At 44.3% G+C, this 18,430-nt stretch overlaps 24 non-coding genes across 24 annotated transcripts; all 24 read left to right on the forward strand.

Annotated features, from left to right (window-relative positions):
- The first annotated feature begins 172 nt into the window (after positions 1-172).
- Positions 173-254, forward strand: TRNAS-CGA (transfer RNA serine (anticodon CGA)). Its single transcript has one exon. It is a non-coding gene; the product is annotated as a tRNA-Ser (tRNA).
- A 538-nt stretch (positions 255-792) lies between these two features.
- Positions 793-874, forward strand: TRNAS-UGA (transfer RNA serine (anticodon UGA)). The gene has a single exon. It is a non-coding gene; the product is annotated as a tRNA-Ser (tRNA).
- A 542-nt stretch (positions 875-1,416) lies between these two features.
- Positions 1,417-1,498, forward strand: TRNAS-UGA (transfer RNA serine (anticodon UGA)). Its single transcript has one exon. It is a non-coding gene; the product is annotated as a tRNA-Ser (tRNA).
- A 543-nt stretch (positions 1,499-2,041) lies between these two features.
- On the forward strand, positions 2,042-2,123 carry TRNAS-CGA (transfer RNA serine (anticodon CGA)). Its single transcript has one exon. It is a non-coding gene; the product is annotated as a tRNA-Ser (tRNA).
- A 542-nt stretch (positions 2,124-2,665) lies between these two features.
- Positions 2,666-2,747, forward strand: TRNAS-UGA (transfer RNA serine (anticodon UGA)). The gene has a single exon. It is a non-coding gene; the product is annotated as a tRNA-Ser (tRNA).
- Positions 2,748-3,291: 544 nt separating this feature from the next.
- Positions 3,292-3,373, forward strand: TRNAS-CGA (transfer RNA serine (anticodon CGA)). Its single transcript has one exon. It is a non-coding gene; the product is annotated as a tRNA-Ser (tRNA).
- Positions 3,374-4,539: 1,166 nt separating this feature from the next.
- On the forward strand, positions 4,540-4,621 carry TRNAS-CGA (transfer RNA serine (anticodon CGA)). Its single transcript has one exon. It is a non-coding gene; the product is annotated as a tRNA-Ser (tRNA).
- A 542-nt stretch (positions 4,622-5,163) lies between these two features.
- TRNAS-UGA (transfer RNA serine (anticodon UGA)) lies at positions 5,164-5,245 on the forward strand. The gene has a single exon. It is a non-coding gene; the product is annotated as a tRNA-Ser (tRNA).
- Positions 5,246-6,245: 1,000 nt separating this feature from the next.
- On the forward strand, positions 6,246-6,327 carry TRNAS-CGA (transfer RNA serine (anticodon CGA)). The gene has a single exon. It is a non-coding gene; the product is annotated as a tRNA-Ser (tRNA).
- Positions 6,328-6,863: 536 nt separating this feature from the next.
- Positions 6,864-6,945, forward strand: TRNAS-CGA (transfer RNA serine (anticodon CGA)). Its single transcript has one exon. It is a non-coding gene; the product is annotated as a tRNA-Ser (tRNA).
- A 539-nt stretch (positions 6,946-7,484) lies between these two features.
- On the forward strand, positions 7,485-7,566 carry TRNAS-UGA (transfer RNA serine (anticodon UGA)). The gene has a single exon. It is a non-coding gene; the product is annotated as a tRNA-Ser (tRNA).
- A 542-nt stretch (positions 7,567-8,108) lies between these two features.
- On the forward strand, positions 8,109-8,190 carry TRNAS-UGA (transfer RNA serine (anticodon UGA)). Its single transcript has one exon. It is a non-coding gene; the product is annotated as a tRNA-Ser (tRNA).
- A 542-nt stretch (positions 8,191-8,732) lies between these two features.
- TRNAS-CGA (transfer RNA serine (anticodon CGA)) lies at positions 8,733-8,814 on the forward strand. The gene has a single exon. It is a non-coding gene; the product is annotated as a tRNA-Ser (tRNA).
- Positions 8,815-9,355: 541 nt separating this feature from the next.
- TRNAS-UGA (transfer RNA serine (anticodon UGA)) lies at positions 9,356-9,437 on the forward strand. The gene has a single exon. It is a non-coding gene; the product is annotated as a tRNA-Ser (tRNA).
- Positions 9,438-9,978: 541 nt separating this feature from the next.
- TRNAS-UGA (transfer RNA serine (anticodon UGA)) lies at positions 9,979-10,060 on the forward strand. Its single transcript has one exon. It is a non-coding gene; the product is annotated as a tRNA-Ser (tRNA).
- A 543-nt stretch (positions 10,061-10,603) lies between these two features.
- TRNAS-CGA (transfer RNA serine (anticodon CGA)) lies at positions 10,604-10,685 on the forward strand. Its single transcript has one exon. It is a non-coding gene; the product is annotated as a tRNA-Ser (tRNA).
- Positions 10,686-11,227: 542 nt separating this feature from the next.
- TRNAS-CGA (transfer RNA serine (anticodon CGA)) lies at positions 11,228-11,309 on the forward strand. The gene has a single exon. It is a non-coding gene; the product is annotated as a tRNA-Ser (tRNA).
- Positions 11,310-11,850: 541 nt separating this feature from the next.
- TRNAS-UGA (transfer RNA serine (anticodon UGA)) lies at positions 11,851-11,932 on the forward strand. The gene has a single exon. It is a non-coding gene; the product is annotated as a tRNA-Ser (tRNA).
- A 541-nt stretch (positions 11,933-12,473) lies between these two features.
- Positions 12,474-12,555, forward strand: TRNAS-UGA (transfer RNA serine (anticodon UGA)). The gene has a single exon. It is a non-coding gene; the product is annotated as a tRNA-Ser (tRNA).
- A 543-nt stretch (positions 12,556-13,098) lies between these two features.
- TRNAS-CGA (transfer RNA serine (anticodon CGA)) lies at positions 13,099-13,180 on the forward strand. The gene has a single exon. It is a non-coding gene; the product is annotated as a tRNA-Ser (tRNA).
- A 542-nt stretch (positions 13,181-13,722) lies between these two features.
- Positions 13,723-13,804, forward strand: TRNAS-UGA (transfer RNA serine (anticodon UGA)). Its single transcript has one exon. It is a non-coding gene; the product is annotated as a tRNA-Ser (tRNA).
- A 541-nt stretch (positions 13,805-14,345) lies between these two features.
- On the forward strand, positions 14,346-14,427 carry TRNAS-UGA (transfer RNA serine (anticodon UGA)). The gene has a single exon. It is a non-coding gene; the product is annotated as a tRNA-Ser (tRNA).
- Positions 14,428-15,596: 1,169 nt separating this feature from the next.
- TRNAS-UGA (transfer RNA serine (anticodon UGA)) lies at positions 15,597-15,678 on the forward strand. Its single transcript has one exon. It is a non-coding gene; the product is annotated as a tRNA-Ser (tRNA).
- A 543-nt stretch (positions 15,679-16,221) lies between these two features.
- Positions 16,222-16,303, forward strand: TRNAS-CGA (transfer RNA serine (anticodon CGA)). The gene has a single exon. It is a non-coding gene; the product is annotated as a tRNA-Ser (tRNA).
- Positions 16,304-18,430: the final 2,127 nt, after the last annotated feature.

An 18,430-nucleotide genomic window follows, 5' to 3' on the forward strand; every position in this document is an offset into this window, starting at 1 on the left:
AGTGATACGTGTTGCTATTTGTATTAATTGTATGAAAGCAAGCGAAATAAGTGATGGCAACAGAGCACTGCTGGTTCCTGCCCCGTCCTTCCGTTACTTTATTTTTTAGGTCTCGGTCTGACGTAAGCAGCGCATGGCTCATATACGACAACAGTGACATCATACTCATGGAGCTGCGATGGCCGAGTGGTTAAGGCGTTGGACTCGAAATCCAATGGGGTTTCCCTGCGCAGGTTCGAATCCTGCTTGCAGCGATGTGTGATTTTGCATGAACACCATTTGGTTTGTTAAGGAAATGTTCACTTCTCGTTAGTCAATCCTCATAAAGTCACAGAGTTAAACAGCGAAACTCAAACTAAATGTAAACATTAAGACAATTTCAACACTCAGGAAGTTTTTAGAGAGCAGGTGGTTCGGAAGGGTTCGTAGTCTGGACCTGTCCTGCCTGATCTTGACGAGTCCCAAAAAGAGTAATTTTTTTATGTAGCGTGTCTTGTTTAGGCTTTTGGACTCTTTCTGAGTACTCTTAAGGCCCATTCACAGCGCCGTAATATAGGGAAAAGAGGGTAGAAATGTGCAGTGATTGATTACCGCTCATCTGTGCCCTGTCACTCACTTTGAGTGATGCGTGTTGCTATTTTTATTAATTGTATCAAAGCATGCGAAATAAGTGAGGGAGACAGGGCACTGCTGGTACCTGCCCCGTCCTTCCGTAACTTAAATTTTTAGGTCTCGGCCTGACGTGATCAGTGCATGGCTCGTATACGACAACAGTGACATCATACTCATGCAGCTGCAATGGCCGAGTGTTTTAGGTGTTGGACTTGAAATCCAATGGGGTTTCCCTGCGTAGGTTCGAATCCTGCTTGCAGCGTCATGAGATTTTGCATGAATACCATTTGGTTTATTTAAGTAAATGTTCACTTCTTGTTATGCAATCCCCATCAAGTCACAGAGTTAAACGGCAAAAACAAAAACTAGATGTAAACATTGAGACAATTTCCACACCCAGGAAGTGTTTTAGAGAGCAGGTGGCTCGGAAGGGTTTGTAGTCTGGACCTGTCCTGCCTGATCTAGACGAGTCACGAAAAGAGTAATTTTTTTATGTAGCGTGTCTTGTTTAGGCTTTTGGACTCTTTCTGAGTACACTTAAGGGCCCATTCCCAGCGCCGTAATATAGGGAAAAGAGGGCAGAAATGTGCAGTGATTGATTACTGCTCATCTGTGCCCTTTCACTCACTTTGAGTGATGCGTGTTGCTATTTTTATTAATTGTATGAAAGCATGCGAAATAAGTGAGGGAGACAGGGCACTGCTGGTACATGCCCCGTCCTTCTGTTACTTTAATTTTTAGGTCTCGGCCTGACGTGAGCAGCGCATGGCTCGTATACGACAACAATGACATCATACACATGCAGCTGCGATGGCCGAGTGGGTAAGGTGTTGGACTTGAAATCCAATGGGGTTTCACCGCGTAGGTTCGAATCCTGCTTGCAGCGTCATGAGGTTTTGCGTGAATACCATTTGGTTTAGTTAAGTAAATGTTCACTTCTCGTTATGCAGTCCTCTTCAAGTCACAGAGTTAAACGGCAAAAACTCAAACTAGATGTAAACATCGAGACAATTTCTACACCCAGGAAGTGTTTTACAGAGCAGGTGGCTCGGAAGCGTTCGTAGTCTGGACCTGTCCTGCCTGATCTAGACAAGTCACGAAAAGAGTAATTTTTTTTTATAAAGCGGGTCTTGGTTAGGCTTTTGGACTCTTTCTGAGTACACTTAAGGGCCCGTTGCCACCGCGGTAATATAGGGAAAAGAGGGTAGAAATGCGCAGTGATTGATTACTGCTCATCTGTGCCCTGTCACTCACTTTGAGTGATACGTGTTGCTATTTTTATTAATTGTATGAAAGCATGTGAAATAAGTGAGGGCAACAGGGCACTGCTGGTTCCTGCCCCGTCCTTATGTTACTTTATTTCTAGGTCTCGGCCTGACGTGAGCAGCGCATAGCTCATATACGACAACAGTGACATCATACCCATGGAGCTGCGATGGCCGAGTGGTTAAGGCGTTGGACTCGAAATTCAATGGGGTTTCCCTGCGCAGATTCGAATATTGCTTGCAGCGTCGTCCGATTTTGCATGAACACCATTTGGTTAGTTAAGGAAATGTTCGCTTCTCGTTACGCAATCCTCATCAAGTCACAGAGTTAAACAGCAAAAACTCAAACTAAATGTAAACATTAGGACAATTTCAACACTCAGGAAGTGTTTTAGAGAGCAGGTGGTTCGGAAGGGTTCGTAGTCTGGACCTGTCCTGCCTGATCTTGACGAGTCACGAAAAGAGTAAATTTTTTTATGTAGAGTGTCTTGTTTAGGCTTTTGGACTCTTTCTGAGTACACTTGAGGGCCCGGTCCCAGCGCCGTAATATAGGGAAAAGAGGGTAGAAATGCGCAGTGATTTATTACTGCTCATCTGTGCCCTGTCACTCACTTTGAGTGATGCGTGTTGCTATTTTTAATAATTGTATCAAAGCAAGTGAAATAAGTGAGGGCAACAGGACACTGCTGGTACCTTCCCCGTCCTTCCGTTGCTTTATTTTTTAGGTCTCGGCCTGAAGTGAGCAGTGCATGGCTCGTATACGACAACAGTGACATCATACTCATACAGCTGCCATAGCCGAGTGGTTAAGGTGATGAACTTGAAATCCAATAGGGTTTCCCCGCGTAGGTTCGAATCCTGCTTGCAGCGTCATGCGATTTTGCATGAATACCATTTGGTTTAGTTAAGTAAATGTTCACTTCTTGTTATGCAATCCTCATCAAGTCACAGAGTTAAACGGCGAAAACAAAAACTAGATGTAAACATTGAGACAATTTCCACACCCAGGAAGTGTTTTAGAGAGCAGGTGGCTCGGAAGGGTTCATAGTCTGGACCTGTCCTGCCTGATCTAGACAAGTCAGGAAAAGAGTAATTTTTTTTTATGAAGCATGTCTTGTTTAGGCTTTTGGGCTCTTTCTGAGTACACTGAAGGGCCCGTTGCCACCGCCGTAATATAGGGAAAAGAGGGTAGAAATGCGCAGTGATTGTTTACCGCTCATCTGTGCCCTGTCACTCCCTTTGAGTGATACTTGTTGCTATTTTTATTAATTGTATGAAAGCAAGCGAAATAAGTGAGCGCAACAGAGCACTGCTGGTACCTGCCCCGTACTTCCGTTACTTTATTTTTTAGGTCTCGGTCTGACGTGAGCAGCGCATGGCTCATATACGACAACAGTGACATCATATCCATGGAGCTGCGATGGCCGAGTGGTTAAGGCATTAGACTCGAAATCCAATGGGGTTTCCCTGCGCACGTTCGAATCCTGCTTGCAGTGACGTGTGATTTTGCATGAACACCATTTGGTTTGTTAAGGAAATGTTAACTTCTCGTTAGTCAATCCTCATCAAGTCACAGAGTTAAACAGCAAAAATTCAAACTAAATGTAAACATTAAGACAGTTTCAACACTCAGGAAGTGTTTTAAAGAGCAGGTGGTTCGGAAGGGTTCGTAGTCTGGACCTGTCCTGCCTGATCTTGACGAGTCACAAAAAGAGTAATTTGTTCATGTAGCGTGTCTTGTTTAGGCTTTTGGACTCTTTCTGAGCACTCTTAAGGGCCCATTCCCAGCGCCGTAATATAGGGAAAAGAGGGTAGAAATGTGCAGTGATTGATTACCGCTCATCTGTGCCCTGTCACTCACTTTGAGTGATGCGTGTTGCTATTTTTATTAATTGTATCAAAGCATGTGAAATAAGTGAGGGCAACAGGGCACTGCTGGTACCTTCCCCGTCCTACCGTTGCTTTATTTTTTAGGTCTCGGCCTGACGTGAGCAGTGCATGGCTCGTATACGACAACAGTGACATCATACTCATGCAGCTGTCATGGCCGAGTGGTTAAGGTGATGAACTTGAAATCCAATAGGGTTTTCCCGCGTAGGTTTGAATCCTGCTTGCAGCGTCATGAGATTTTGCATGAATACCATTTGGTTTAGTTAAGTAAATGTTCACTTCTTGTTATGCAATCCTCATCAAGTCACAGAGTTAAACGGCGAAAACAAAAACTAGATGTAAACATTGAGACAATTTCCACACTCAGGAAGTGTTTTAGAGAGCAGGTGGCTCGGAAGGGTTCATAGTCTGGACCTGTCCTGCCTGATCTAGACAAGTCAGGAAAAGAGTAATTTTTTTTATGAAGCATGTCATGTTTAGGCTTTTGGGCTCTTTCTGAGTACACTGAAGGGCCCATTGCCACCGCCGTAATATAGGGAAAAGAGGGTAGAAATGCGCAGTGATTGTTTACCGCTCATCTGTGCCCTGTCACTCCCTTTGAGTGATACGTGTTGCTATTTTTATTAATTGTATGAAAGCATGTGAAATAAGTGAGGGCTACAGGGCACTGCTGGTTCCTGCCCCGTCATTATGTTACTTTATTTTTTAGGTCCCGGCCTGACGTGAGCAGCGCATGGCTCATATTCGACAACTGTGACACCATACTCATGGAGCTGCGATGGCCGAGTGGTTAAGGCGTTGGACTCGAAATCCAATGGGGTTTCCATGCGCAGGTTCGAATCCTGCTTGCAGCGTCGTGCGATTTTGCATGAACACCATTTGGTTTGTTAAGGAAATGTTCACTTCTCGTTACGCAATCCTCATCAAGTCACAGAGTTAATCGGCGAAAACAAAAACTAGATGTTAACATTGAGACAATTTCCACACCCAGGAAGTGTTTTAAAGAGCAGGTGGTTCGGAAGGGTTCGTAGTCTGGACCTGTCGTGCCTGATCTTGACAAGTCACGAAAAGAGTAATTTTTTTATGTAGCGTGTCTTGTTTAGGCTTTTGGACTCTTTCTGAGTACACTTAAGGGCCCGGTCCCAGCGCCGTAATATAGGGAAAACAGGGTAGAAATGCGCAGTGATTGATTACTGGTCATCTGTGCCCAGTCACTCACTTTGAGTGATACGTGTTTCTATTTTTATTAATTGCATGAAAGCAAGCGAAATAAGTGAGGGTAACAGAGCACTGCTGGTACCTGCCCCGTCCTTCAGTTACTTTAATTTTTTAGGTCTCGGTCTGAGGTGAGCAGCGCATGGCTCATATACGACAACAGTGACATCATACTCATGGATCTGCGATGGCCGAGAGGTAAAGGCGTTGGACTTGAAATCCAATGGGGTTTCCCCACGTAGGTTCGAATCCTGCTTGCAGCGTAGTGCAATTTTGCATGAACACCATTTGGTTTGTTAAGGAAATGTTCACTTCTCGTTAGTCAATCCTCATCAAGTCACAGAGTTAAACAGCAAAAATTCAAACTAAATGTAAACAGAAAGACAATTTCAACACTCAGGAAGTGTTTTAGATAGCAGGTGGTTCGGAAGGGTTCGTAGTCTGGACCTGTCCTGCTTGATCTTGACGAGTAACAAAAAGAGTAATTTTTTTATGTAACGTGTCTTGTTTAGGCATTTGGACTCTTTCTGAGTACTCTTTGAGTGATGCGTGTTGCTATTTTTATTAATTGTATGAAAGCATGCGAAATAAGTGAGGGAGACAGGGCACTGCTGGTACGTGCCCCGTCCTTCCGTTACTTTAATTTTTAGGTGTCGGCCTGATGTGAGCAGCGCATGGCTCGTATACGACAACAGTGACATCATACTCACGCAGCTGCGAATGCCGAGTGGTTAAGGCGTGGACTTGAAATCAAATGGGGTTTCCTAGCTTAGGTTCGAATCCTGCTTGCAGCGTCATGAGAGTTAAACGGCAAAAACTCAAACTAGATGTAAACATTGAGACAATTTCTACACCCAGGAAGTGTTTTAGAGAGCAGGTGGTTCGGAAGGGTTCGTAGTCTGCACCTGTCCTGCCTGATCTTGACGAGTCACGAAAAGAGTAATTTTTTTTATGTAGAGTGTCTTGTTTAGGCTTTTGGACTCTTTCTGAGTACACTTGAGGGCCCGGTCCCATCGCCGTAATATAGGGAAAAGAGACTAGAAATGCGCAGTGATTGATTACTGCTCATCTGTGCCCTGTAACTCACTTTGAGTGATACGTGTTGCTATTTGTATTAATTGTATGAAAGCAAGCGAAATAAGTGATGGCAACAGAGCACTGCTGGTTCCTGCCCCGTCCTTCCGTTACTTTATTTTTTAGGTCTCGGTCTGACGTAAGCAGCGCATGGCTCATATACGACAACAGTGACATCATACTCATGGAGCTGCGATGGCCGAGTGGTTGAGGCGTTGGACTCGAAATCCAATGGGGTTTCCCTGCGCAGGTACGAGTCCTGCTTGCAGCGACGTGTGATTTTGCATGAACAGCATTTAGTTTGTTAAGGAAATATTCACTTCTCGTTAGTCAATCCTCATCAAGTCACAGAGTTAAACAGCAAAAATTCAAACTAAATGTAAACATTAAGACAATTTCAACACTCAGGAAGTGTTTTAGAGAGCAGGTGGTTCGGAAGGGTTCGTAGTCTGCACCTGTCCTGCCTGATCTTGACGAGTCACGAAAAGAGTAATTATGTAGAGTGTCTTGTTTAGGCTTTTGGACTCTTTCTGAGTACACTTGAGGGCCTGGTCCCAGCGCCGTAATATAGGGAAAAGAGGGTAGAAATGCGCAGTGATTGATTACTGCTCATCTGTGCCCTGTCACTCACTTTGAGTGATATGTGTTGCTATTTTTATTAATTGTATGAAAGCAAGCGAAATAAGTGATGGCAACAGAGCACTGCTGGTACCTGCCCCGTCCTTCCGTTACTTTATTTTTTAGGTTTCGGTCTGACGTGAGCAGCGCATGGCTCATATACGACAACAGTGACATCATAGTCATGGAGCTGCGATGGCCGAGTGGTTAAGGCGTTGGACTCGAAATCCAATGGGGTTTCCCTGCGTAGGTTCGAATCCTGCTTGCAGCGATGTGTGATTTTGCATGAACACCATTTGGTTTGTTAAGGAAATGTTCACTTCTCGTTAGTCAATCCTCATCAAGTCACAGAGTTAAACAGCGAAACTCAAACTAAATGTAAACATTAAGACAATTTCAACACTCAGGAAGTTTTTAGAGAGCAGGTGGTTCGGAAGGGTTCGTAGTCTGGACCTGTCCTGCCTGATCTTGACGAGTCCCAAAAAGAGTAAATTTTTTTATGTAGCGTGTCTTGTTTAGGCTTTTGGACTCTTTCTGAGTACTCTTAAGGCCCATTCACAGCGCCGTAATATAGGGAAAAGAGGGTAGAAATGTGCAGTGATTGATTACCGCTCATCTGTGCCCTGTCACTCACTTTGAGTGATGCGTGTTGCTATTTTTATTAATTGTATCAAAGCATGCGAAATAAGTGAGGGAGACAGGGCACTGCTGGTACCTGCCCCGTCCTTCCATAACTTAAATTTTCAGGTCTCGGCCTGACGTGATCAGTGCATGGCTCGTATACGACAACAGTGACATCATACTCATGCAGCTGCAATGGCCGAGTGTTTTAGTTGTTGGACTTGAAATCCAATGGGGTTTACCTGCGTAGGTTCGAATCCTGCTTGCAGCGTCATGAGATTTTGCATGAATACCATTTGGTTTATTTAAGTAAATGTTCACTTCTTGTTATGCAATCCCCATCAAGTCACAGAGTTAAACGGCAAAAACAAAAACTAGATGTAAACATTGAGACAATTTCCACACCCAGGAAGTGTTTTAGAGAGCAGGTGGCTCGGAAGGGTTTGTAGTCTGGACCTGTCCTGCCTGATCTAGACCAGTCACGAAAAGAGTAATTTTTTTATGTAGCGTGTCTTGTTTAGGCTTTTGGACTCTTTCTGAGTACACTTAAGGGCCCATTCCCAGCGCCGTAATATAGGGAAAAGAGGGCAGAAATGTGCAGTGATTGATTACCGCTCATCTGTGCCCTTTCACTCACTTTGAGTGATGCGTGTTGCTATTTTTATTAATTGTATGAAAGCATGCGAAATAAGTGAGGGAGACAGGGTACTGCTGGTACATGCCCCGTCCTTCTGTTACTTTAATTTTTAGGTCTCGGCCTGACGTGAGCAGCGCATGGCTCGTATACGACAACAGTGACATCATACACATGCAGCTGCGATGGCCGAGTGGGTAAGGCGTTGGACTTGAAATCCAATGGGGTTTCACGGCGTAGGTTCGAATCTTGCTTGCAGCGTTGTCCGATTTTGCATGAACACCATTTGGTTAGTTAAGGAAATGTTCGCTTCTCGTTACGCAATCCTCATCAAGTCACAGAGTTAAACAGCAAAAACTCAAACTAAATGTAAACATTAGGACAATTTCAACACTCAGGAAGTGTTTTAGAGAGCAGGTGGTTCGGAAGGGTTCGTAGTCTGGACCTGTCCTGCCTGATCTTGACGAGTCACGAAAAGAGTAAAATTTTTTATGTAGAGTGTCTTGTTTAGGCTTTAGGACTCTTTCTGAGTACACTTGAGGGCCCGGTCCCATCGCCGTAATATAGGGAAAAGAGGGTAGAAATGCGCAGTGATTGATTACTGCTCATCTGTGCCCTGTCACTCACTTTGAGTGATATGTGTTGCTATTTTTATTAATTGTATGAAAGCAAGCGAAATAAGTGAGGGCAACAGAGCACTGCTGGTACCTGCCCCGTCCTTCCGTTACTTTATTTTTTAGGTCTCGGTCTGACGTGAGCAGCGCATGGCTCATATACGACAACAGTGACATCATCCTCATGGAGCTGCGATGGCCGAGTGCTTAAGGCGTTGGACTCGATATCCAATGGGTTTTACCTGCGCAGGTTCGAATCCTGCTTGCAGCAACGTGTAATTTTGCATGAACACCATTTAGTTTGTTAAGGAAATGTTCACTTCCCGTTAGTCAATCCTCATCAAGTCACAGAGTTAAACAGCACAAATTCAAACTAAATGTAAACATTAAGACAATTTCAACACTCAGGAAGTGTTTTAGAGAGCAGGTCGTTCGGAAGGGTTCGTAGTCTGGACCTGTCCTGCCCGATCTTGACGAGTCACAAAAAGAGTAATTTTTTCATGTAGCGTGTCTTGTTTAGGCTTTTGGACTCTTTCTGAGTACTCTTAAGGGCCCATTCCCAGCGCCGTAATATAGGGAAAAGAGGGTAGAAATGTGCAGTGATTGATTACCGCTCATTTGTGCCCTGTCACTCACTTTGAGTGATGCGTGTTGCTATTTTTATTAATTGTATCAAAGCATGCGAAATAAGTGAGGGCAACAGGGCACTGCTGGTACCTGCCCCGTCCTTCCGTTGCTTTATTTTTTAGGTCTCGGTCTGACTTGAGCAGCGCATGGCTCGTATACAACAACAGTGACATCATACTCGTGGAGCTGCGACAGCTGAGTGGTTAAGGCGTTGGACCTGAAATCCAATGGGGTTTCCCCGCGCAGGTTCCAATCCTGCTTGCAGCATCCTGCGATTTTGCATGAACACCATTTGGTTTGTTAAGGAAATGTTCACTTCTCGTTAATCAATCCTCATCAAGTCACAGAGTTAAACAGCAAAAACTCAAACTAAATGTAAACATTAAGACAGTTTCAACACTCAGGAAGTGTTTTAGAGAGCAGGTGGTTCGGAAGGGTTCGTAGTCTGGACCTTTCCTGTCTGATCTTGACGAGTCACAAAAAGAGTAATTTGTTCATGTAGCGTGTCTTGTTTAGGCTTTTGGACTCTTTCTGAGTACACTTAAGGGCCCATTCCCAGCGCCGTAATATAGGGAAAAGAGGGCAGAAATGTGCAGTGATTGATTACCGCTCATCTGTGCCCTTTCACTCACTTTGAGTTATGCGTGTTGCTATTTTTATTAATTGTATGAAAGCATGCGAAATAAGTGAGGGAGACAGGGCACTGCTGGTACATGCCCCGTCCTTCTGTTACTTTAATTTTTAGGTCTCGGCCTGACGTGAGCAGCGCATGGCTCGTATACGACAACAGTGACATCATACACCTGCAGCTGCGATGGCTGAGTGGGTAAGGTGTTGGACTTGAAATCCAATGGGGTTTCGCTGCGTAGGTTCGAATCCTGCTTGCAGCGTCATGAGGTTTTGCGTGAATACCATTTGGTTTAGATAAGTAAATGTTCACTTCTCGTTATGCAGTCCTCTTCAAGTCACAGAGTTAAACGGCAAAAACTCAAACTAGATGTAAACATCGAGACAATTTCTACACCCAGGAAGTGTTTTACAGAGCAGGTGGCTCGGAAGGGTTCGTAGTCTGGACCTGTCCTGCCTGATCTAGACAAGTCACGAAAAGAGTAATTTTTTTTTATGAAGCGGGTCTTGGTTAGGCTTTTGGACTCTTTCTGAGTACACTTAAGGGCCCGTTGCCATCGCGGTAATATAGGAAAAAGAGGGTAGAAATGCGCAGTGATTGATTACTGCTCATCTGTGCCCTGTCACTCACTTTGAGTGATACGTGTTGCTATTTTTATTAATTGTATGAAAGCATGTGAAATAAGTGAGGGCAACAGGGCACTGCTGGTTCCTGCCCCGTCCTTATGTTACTTTATTTCTAGGTCTCGGCCTGACGTGAGCAGCGCATAGCTCATATACAACAACAGTGACATCATACCCGTGGAGCTGCGATGGCCGAGTGGTTAAGGCGTTGGACTCGAAATTCAATGGGGTTTCCCTGCGAAGGTTCGAATCTTGCTTGCAGCGTCGTCCGATTTTGCATGAACACCATTTGGTTAGTTAAGGAAATGTTCGCTTCTCGTTACGCAATCCTCATCAAGTCACAGAGTTAAACAGCAAAAACTCAAACTAAATGTAAACATTAGGACAATTTCAACACTCAGGAAGTGTTTTAGAGAGCAGGTGGTTCGGAAGGGTTCGTAGTCTGGACCTGTCCTGCCTTATCTTGACGAGTCACGAAAAGAGTAAATTTTTTTATGTAGAGTGTCTTGTTTAGGCTTTTGGACTCTTTCTGAGTACACTTGAGGGCCCGGTCCCAGCGCCGTAATATAGGGAAAAGAGGGTAGAAATGCGCAGTGATTGATTACTGCTCATCTGTGCCCTGTCACTCACTTTGAGTGATATGTGTTGCTTTTTTTATTAATTGTATGAAAGCAAGCGAAATAAGTGAGGGCAACAGAGCACTGCTGGTACCTGCCCCGTCCTTCCGTTACTTTATTTTTTAGGTCTCGGTCTGACGTGAGCAGCGCATGGCTCATATACGACAACAGTGACATCATCCTCATGGAGCTGCGATGGCCGAGTGCTTAAGGCGTTGGACTCGATATCCAATGGGTTTTACCTGCGCAGGTTCGAATCCTGCTTGCAGCAACGTGTAATTTTGCATGAACACCATTTAGTTTGTTAAGGAAATGTTCACTTCTCGTTAGTCAATCCTCATCAAGTCACAGAGTTAAACAGCACAAATTCAAACTAAATGTAAACATTAAGACAATTTCAACACTCAGGAAGTGTTTTAGAGAGCAGGTGGTTCGGAAGGGTTCGTAGTCTGGACCTGTCCTGCCCGATCTTGACGTGTCACAAAAAGAGTAATTTTTTCATGTAGCGTGTCTTGTTTAGGCTTTTGGACTCTTTCTGAGTACTCTTAAGGGACCATTCCCAGCGCCGTAATATAGGAAAAAGAGGGTAGAAATGTGCAGTGATTGATTACCGCTCATTTGTGCCCTGTCACTCACTTTGAGTGATGCGTGTTGCTATTTTTATTAATTGTATCAAAGCATGCGAAATAAGTGAGGGCAACAGGGCACTGCTGGTACCTGCCCCGTCCTTCCGTTGCTTTATTTTTTAGGTCTCGGTCTGACTTGAGCAGCGCATGGCTCGTATACAACAACAGTGACATCATACTCGTGGAGCTGCGACGGCTGAGTGGTTAAGGCGGTGGACCTGAAATCCAATGGGGTTTCCCTGCGCAGGTTCCAATCCTGCTTGCAGCATCCTGTGATTTTGCATGAACACCATTTGGTTTGTTAAGGAAATGTTCACTTCTCGTTAATCAATCCTCATCAAGTCACAGAGTTAAACAGCAAAAACTCAAACTAAATGTAAACATTAAGACACTTTCAACACTCAGGAAGTGTTTTAGAGAGCAGGTGGTTCGGAAGGGTTCGTAGTCTGGACCTTTCCTGCCTGATCTTGACGAGTCACAAAAAGAGTAATTTGTTCATGTAGCGTTTCTTGTTTAGGCTTTTGGACTCTTTCTGAGTACACTTAAGGGCCCATTCCCAGCGCCGTAATATAGGGAAAAGAGGGCAGAAATGTGCAGTGATTGATTACCGTTCATCTGTGCCCTTTCACTCACTTTGAGTGATGCGTGTTGCTATTTTTATTAATTGTATGAAAGCATGCGAAATAAGTGAGGGAGATAGGGCACTGCTGGTACATGCCCCGTCCTTCTGTTACTTTAATTTTTAGGTCTCGGCCTGACGTGAGCAGCGCATGGCTCGTATACGACAACAGTGACATCATACACATGCAGCTGCAATGGCCGAGTGGGTAAGGTGTTGGACTTGAAATCAAATAGGGTTTCACTGCGTAGGTTCGAATCCTGCTTGCAGCGTCATGAGGTTTTGCGTGAATACCAATTGGTTTAGTTAAGTAAATGTTCACTTCTCGTTATGCAGTCCTCTTCAAGTCACAGAGTTAAACAGCAAAAACTCAAACTAGATGTAAACATCGAGACAATTTCTACACCCAGGAAGTGTTTTACAGAGCAGGTGGCTCGGAAGTGTTCGTAGTCTGGACCTGTCCTGCCTGATCTAGACAAGTCACGAAAAGAGTAATTTTTTTTATGAAGCGGGTCTTGGTTAGGCTTTTGGACACTTTCTGAGTACACTTAAGGGCCCGTTGCCACCTCGGTAATATAGGGAAAAGAAGGTAGAAATGCGCAGTGATTGTTTACCGCTCATCTGTGCCCTGTCACTCCCTTTGAGTGATACTTGTTGCTATTTTTATTAATTGTATGAAAGCAAGCGAAATAAGTGAGGGCAACAGAGCACTGCTGGTACCTGCCCCGTACTTCCGTTACTTTATTTTTTAGGTCTCGGTCTGACGTGAGCAGCGCATGGCTCATATACGACAACAGTGACATCATATCCATGGAGCTGCGATGGCCGAGTGGTTAAGGCATTGGACTCGATATCCAATGGGGTTTCCCTGCGCACGTTCGAATCCTGCTTGCAGTGACGTGTGATTATGCATGAACACCCTTTGGTTTGTTAAGGAAATGTTCACTTCTCGTTAGTCAATCCTCATCAAGTCACAGAGTTAAACAGCAAAAATTCTAACTAAATGTAAACATTAAGACAGTTTCAACACTCAGGAAGTGTTTTAGAGAGCAGGTGGTTCGGAAGGGTTCGTAGTCTGGACCTGTCGTGCCTGATCTTGACGAGTCACAAAAAGAGTAATTTGTTCATGTAGCGTGTCTTGTTTAGGCTTTTGGACTCTTTCTGAGTACTCTTAAGGGCCCGGTCCCAGCGCCGTAATATAGGGAAAAGAGGGTAGAAATGGGCAGTGATTGATTACTGCTCATCTGTGCCCTGTCACTCACTTTGAGTGATACGTGTTGCTATTTTTATTAATTGCATGAAAGCAAGCGAAATAAGTGAGGGTAACAGAGCACTGCTGGTACCTGCCCCGTCCTTCAGTTACTTTAATTTTTTAGGTCTCGGTCTGAGGTGAGCAGCGCATGGCTCATATACGACAACAGTGACTTCATACTCATGGAGTTGCGATGGCCGAGTGGTAAAGGCGTTGGACTTGAAATCCAATGGGGTTTCCCCGCGTAGGATCAAATCCTGCTTGCAGCGTCGTGCAATTTTGCATGAACACCATTTGGTTTGTTAAGGAAATGTTCACTTCTCGTTAGTCAATCCTCATCAAGTCACAGAGTTAAACAGCAAAAATTCATACTAAATGTAAACAGTAAGACAATTTCAACACTCAGGAAGTGTTTTAGATAGCAGGTGGTTCGGAAGGGTTCGTAGTCTGGACCTGTCCTGCTTGATCTTGACGAGTAACAAAAAGAGTAATTTTTTTATGTAACGTGTCTTGTTTAGGCATTTGGACTCTTTCTGAGTACTCTTAAGGGCCCATTCCCAGCACCGTAATATAGGGAAAAGAGGGTAGGAATGTGCAGTGATTGATTACCGCTCATCTGTGCCCTGTCACTCACTTTGAGTGATGCGTGTTGCTATTTTTATTAATTGTATGAAAGCATGCGAAATAAGTGAGGGAGACAGGGCACTGCTGGTACGTGCCCCGTCCTTCCGTTACTTTAATTTTTAGGTCTCGGCCTGATGTGAGCAGCGCATGGCTCGTATACGACAACTGTGACATCATTCTCTCGCAGCTGTGATGGCTGAGTGGTTAAGGCGTTGGACTTGAGATCCAATGGGGTTTCCCTACCTAGGTTCGAATCCTGCTTGCAGTGTCATGAGATTTTGCATCAACACCATTTGGTTTAGTTAAGTAAATGTTCTCTTCTCGTTATGCAATCCTCATCAAGTCACAGAGTTAAACGGCAAAAACTCAAACTAGATGTAAACATTGAGACAATTTCTACACCCAGGAAGTGTTTTAGAGAGCAGGTGGGTAGGAAGGGTTTGTAGTCTGGACCTGTCCTGCCTGATCTAGACAAGTCAGGAAAAGAGTAATTATTTTTTTATGAAGCGTGTCTTGTTTAGGCTTTTGGACTCTTTCTGAGTACTCTTAAGGGCCCATTCCCAGCACCGTAATGTAGGGGAAAGAGGGTAGGAATGTGCAGTGATTGATTACCGCTCATCTGTGCCCTGTCACTCACTTTGAGTGATGCGTGTTGCTATTTTTATTAATTGTATGAAAGCATGCGAAATAAGTGAGGGAGACAGGGCACTGCTGGTACGTGCCCCGTCCTTCCGTTACTTTAATTTTTAGGTGTCGGCCTGATGTGAGCAGCGCATGGCTCGTATACGACAACAGTGACATCATACTCACGCAGCTGTGAATGCCGAGTGGTTAAGGCGTGGACTTGAAATCCAATGGGGTTTCCTAGCTTAGGTTCGAATCCTGCTTGCAGCGTCATGAGATTTTGCATGAACACCATTTGGTTTAGTTAAGTAAATGTTCACTTCTCGTTATGCAATCCTCATCAAGTCACAGAGTTAAACGGCAAAAACTCAAACTAGATGTAAACATTGAGACAATTTCTACACCCAGGAAGTGTTTTAGAGAGCAGGTGGTTCGGAAGGGTTCGTAGTCTGGACCTGTCCTGCCTGATCTTGACGAGTCACGAAAAGAGTAATTTTTTTTATGTAGAGTGTCTTGTTTAGGCTTTTGGACTCTTTCTGAGTACACTTGAGGGCCCGGTCCCATCGCCGTAATATAGGGAAAAGAGACTAGAAATGCGCAGTGATTGATTACTGCTCATCTGTGCCCTGTCACTCACTTTGAGTGATACGTGTTGCTATTTGTATTAATTGTATGAAAGCAAGCGAAATAAGTGATGGCAACAGAGCACTGCTGGTACATGCCCCGTCCTTCTGTTACTTTAATTTTTAGGTCTCGGCCTGACGTGATCAGCGCATGGCTCGTATACGACAACAGTGACATCATACGCATGCAGCTGCGATGGCCGAGTTGGTAAGGTGTTGGACTTGAAATCCAATGGGGTTTCACCACGTAGGTTCGAATCCTGCTTGCGGCGTCGTGAGGTTTTGCGTGAATACCATTTGGTTTAGTTAAGTAAATGTTCACTTCTCGTTATGCAGTCCTCTTCAAGTCACAGAGTGAAACGGCAAAAACTCAAACTAGGTGTAAACATCGAGACAATTTCTACACCCAGGAAGTGTTTTACAGAGCAGGTGGCTCGGAAGGGTTCGTAGTCTGGACCTGTCCTGCCTGATCTAGACAAGTCACGAAAAGAGTAATTATTTTTTATGAAGCGGGTCTTGGTTAGGCTTTTGGACTCTTTCTGAGTACACTTAAGGGCCCGTTGCCACCGCCGTAATATAGGGAAAAGAGGGTAGAAATGTGCAGTGATTGATTACTTCTCATATTTGCCCTGTCACTCACTTTGAGTGATACGTGTTGCTATTTTTATTAATTGTATGAAAGCATGTGAAATAAGTGAGGGCAACAGGGCACTGCTGGTTCCTGCCCCGTCCTTATGTTACTATATTTCTAGGTCTCGGCCTGACGTGAGCAGCGCATAGCTCATATACGACAACAGTGACATTATACCCGTGGAGCTGCGATGGCCGAGTGGTTAAGGCGTTGGACTCGAAATTCAATGGGGTTTCCCTGCGCAGGTTCGAATCCTGCTTGCAGCATCGTCCGTTTTTGCATGAACACCATTTGGTTTCTTAAGGAAATGTTCACTTCTCGTTACGCAATCCTCATCAAGTCACAGAGTTAAACAGCAAAAACTCAAACTAAATGTAAACTTTAAGACAATTTCAACACTCAGGAATTTTTTAGAGAGCAGGTGGTTCGGAAGGGTTCGTAGTCTGGACCTGTCCTGCCTGATCTTGACAAGTCCCAAAAAGAGTAATTTTTTTCATGTAGCGTGTCTTGTTTAGGCTTTTGGACTCTTTCTGAGAACTCTTAAGGGCCCATTCACAGCGCCGTAATATAGGGAAAAGAGGGTAGAAATGTGCAGTGATTGATTACCGCTCATCTGTGCCCTGTCACTCACTTTGAGTGATGCGTGTTGCTATTTTTATTAAATGTATCAAAGCATGCGAAATTAGTGAGGAAGACAAGGCACTGCTGGTACGTGCCCCGTCCTTCCGTAACTTTAATTTTTAGGTCTCGGCCTGACGTGAGCAGTGCATGGCTCGTATACGACAACAGTGACATCATACTCATGCAGCTGGCCGAGTGGTCACGGTGATGAACTTGAAATCCAATGGGGTTTCCCCGCGTAGGTTCGAATCCTGCTTGCAGCGTCATGAGATTTTGCATGAATACCATTTGGTTTAGTTAAGTAAATGTTCACTTCTTGTTATGCAATCCTCATCAAGTCACAAGGTTAAACGGCGATCCCAAAAACTAGATGTAAACATTGAGACAATTTCCACACCCAGGAAGTGTTTTAGAGAGCAGGTGGCTCGGAAGGGTTCAGAGTCTGGACCTGTCCTGCCTGATCTAGACAAGTCAGGAAAAGAGTAATTTTTTTTTATGAAGCATGTCTTGTTTAGGCTTTTGGACTCTTTCTGAGTACACTGAAGGGCCCGTTGTCACCGCCGTAATATAGGGAAAAGAGGGTAGGAATGTGCAGTGATTGATTACCACTCATCTGTGCCCTGTCACTCACTTTGAATGATGCGTGTTGCTATTTTTATGAAAGCATGCGAAATAAGTGAGGGGGACAGGGCACTGCTGGTACGTGCCCCGTCCTTCCATTACTTTAATATTTAGGTGTCGGCCTGATGTGAGCAGCGCATGGCTTGTAAACGACAACAGTGACATCATACCCACGCAGCTGCGAATGCCGATTGGTTAAGGCGTGGACTTGAAATCCAATGGGGTTTCCTAGCTTAGGTTCGAATACTGCTTGCAGAGTCATGAGATTTTGCATGAACAACATTTGGTTTAGATAAGTAAATGTTCACTTCTTGTTATGCAATCCTCATCAAGTCACAGAGTTAAACGGCAAAAACTCAAACTAGATGTAAACATTGAGACAATTTCTACACCCAGGAAGTGTTTTAGAGAGCAGGTGGCTAGGAAGGGTTTGTAGTCTGGACCTGTCCTGCCTGATCTAGACAAGTCAGGAAAAGAGTAATTTTTTTTATGAAGCGCGTCTTGTTTAGGCTTTTGGACTCTTTCTGAGTACACTTAAATGCCCGTTGCCACCGCCGTAATATAGGGAAAAGAGGGTAGAAATGCGCAGTGATTGATTACTGCTCATCTGTGCCCTGTCACTCACTTTGAGTGATACGTGTTGCTATTTTTATTAATTGTATGAAAGCAAGCGAAATAAGTGAGGGCAACGGAGCACTGCTGGTACCTGCCCCGTCCTTCCGTTACTTTATTTTTTAGGTCTCGGTCTGACGTGAGCGGCGCATGGCTCATATACGACAACAGTGATATCATACACATGGAGCTGTGATTGCCGAGTGGTTAAGCCGTTGGACTTGAGATCCAATGGGGTTTCCCTGCTTAGGTTCGAATCCTGCTTGCAGTGTTATGAGATTTTGCATGAACACCATTTGGTTTAGTTAAGTAAATGTTCACTTCTCGTTATGCAATCCTCATCAAGTCACAGAGTTAAACAGCAAAAATTCATACTAAATGTAAACATTAAGACAGTTTCAACACTCAGGAAGTGTTTTAGAGAGCAGGTGGGTAGGAAGGGTTCGTAGTCTGGACCTGTCCTGCCTGATCTTGACGAGTCACAAAAAGAGTAATTTTTTCAAGTAGCGTGTCTTGTTTAGGCTTTTGGACTCTTTCTG

This window comes from Lissotriton helveticus, chromosome 11 (assembly GCF_964261635.1).
Source record: "Lissotriton helveticus chromosome 11, aLisHel1.1, whole genome shotgun sequence".
In the NCBI taxonomy this organism is placed as follows: Eukaryota; Metazoa; Chordata; class Amphibia; order Caudata; family Salamandridae; genus Lissotriton; species Lissotriton helveticus.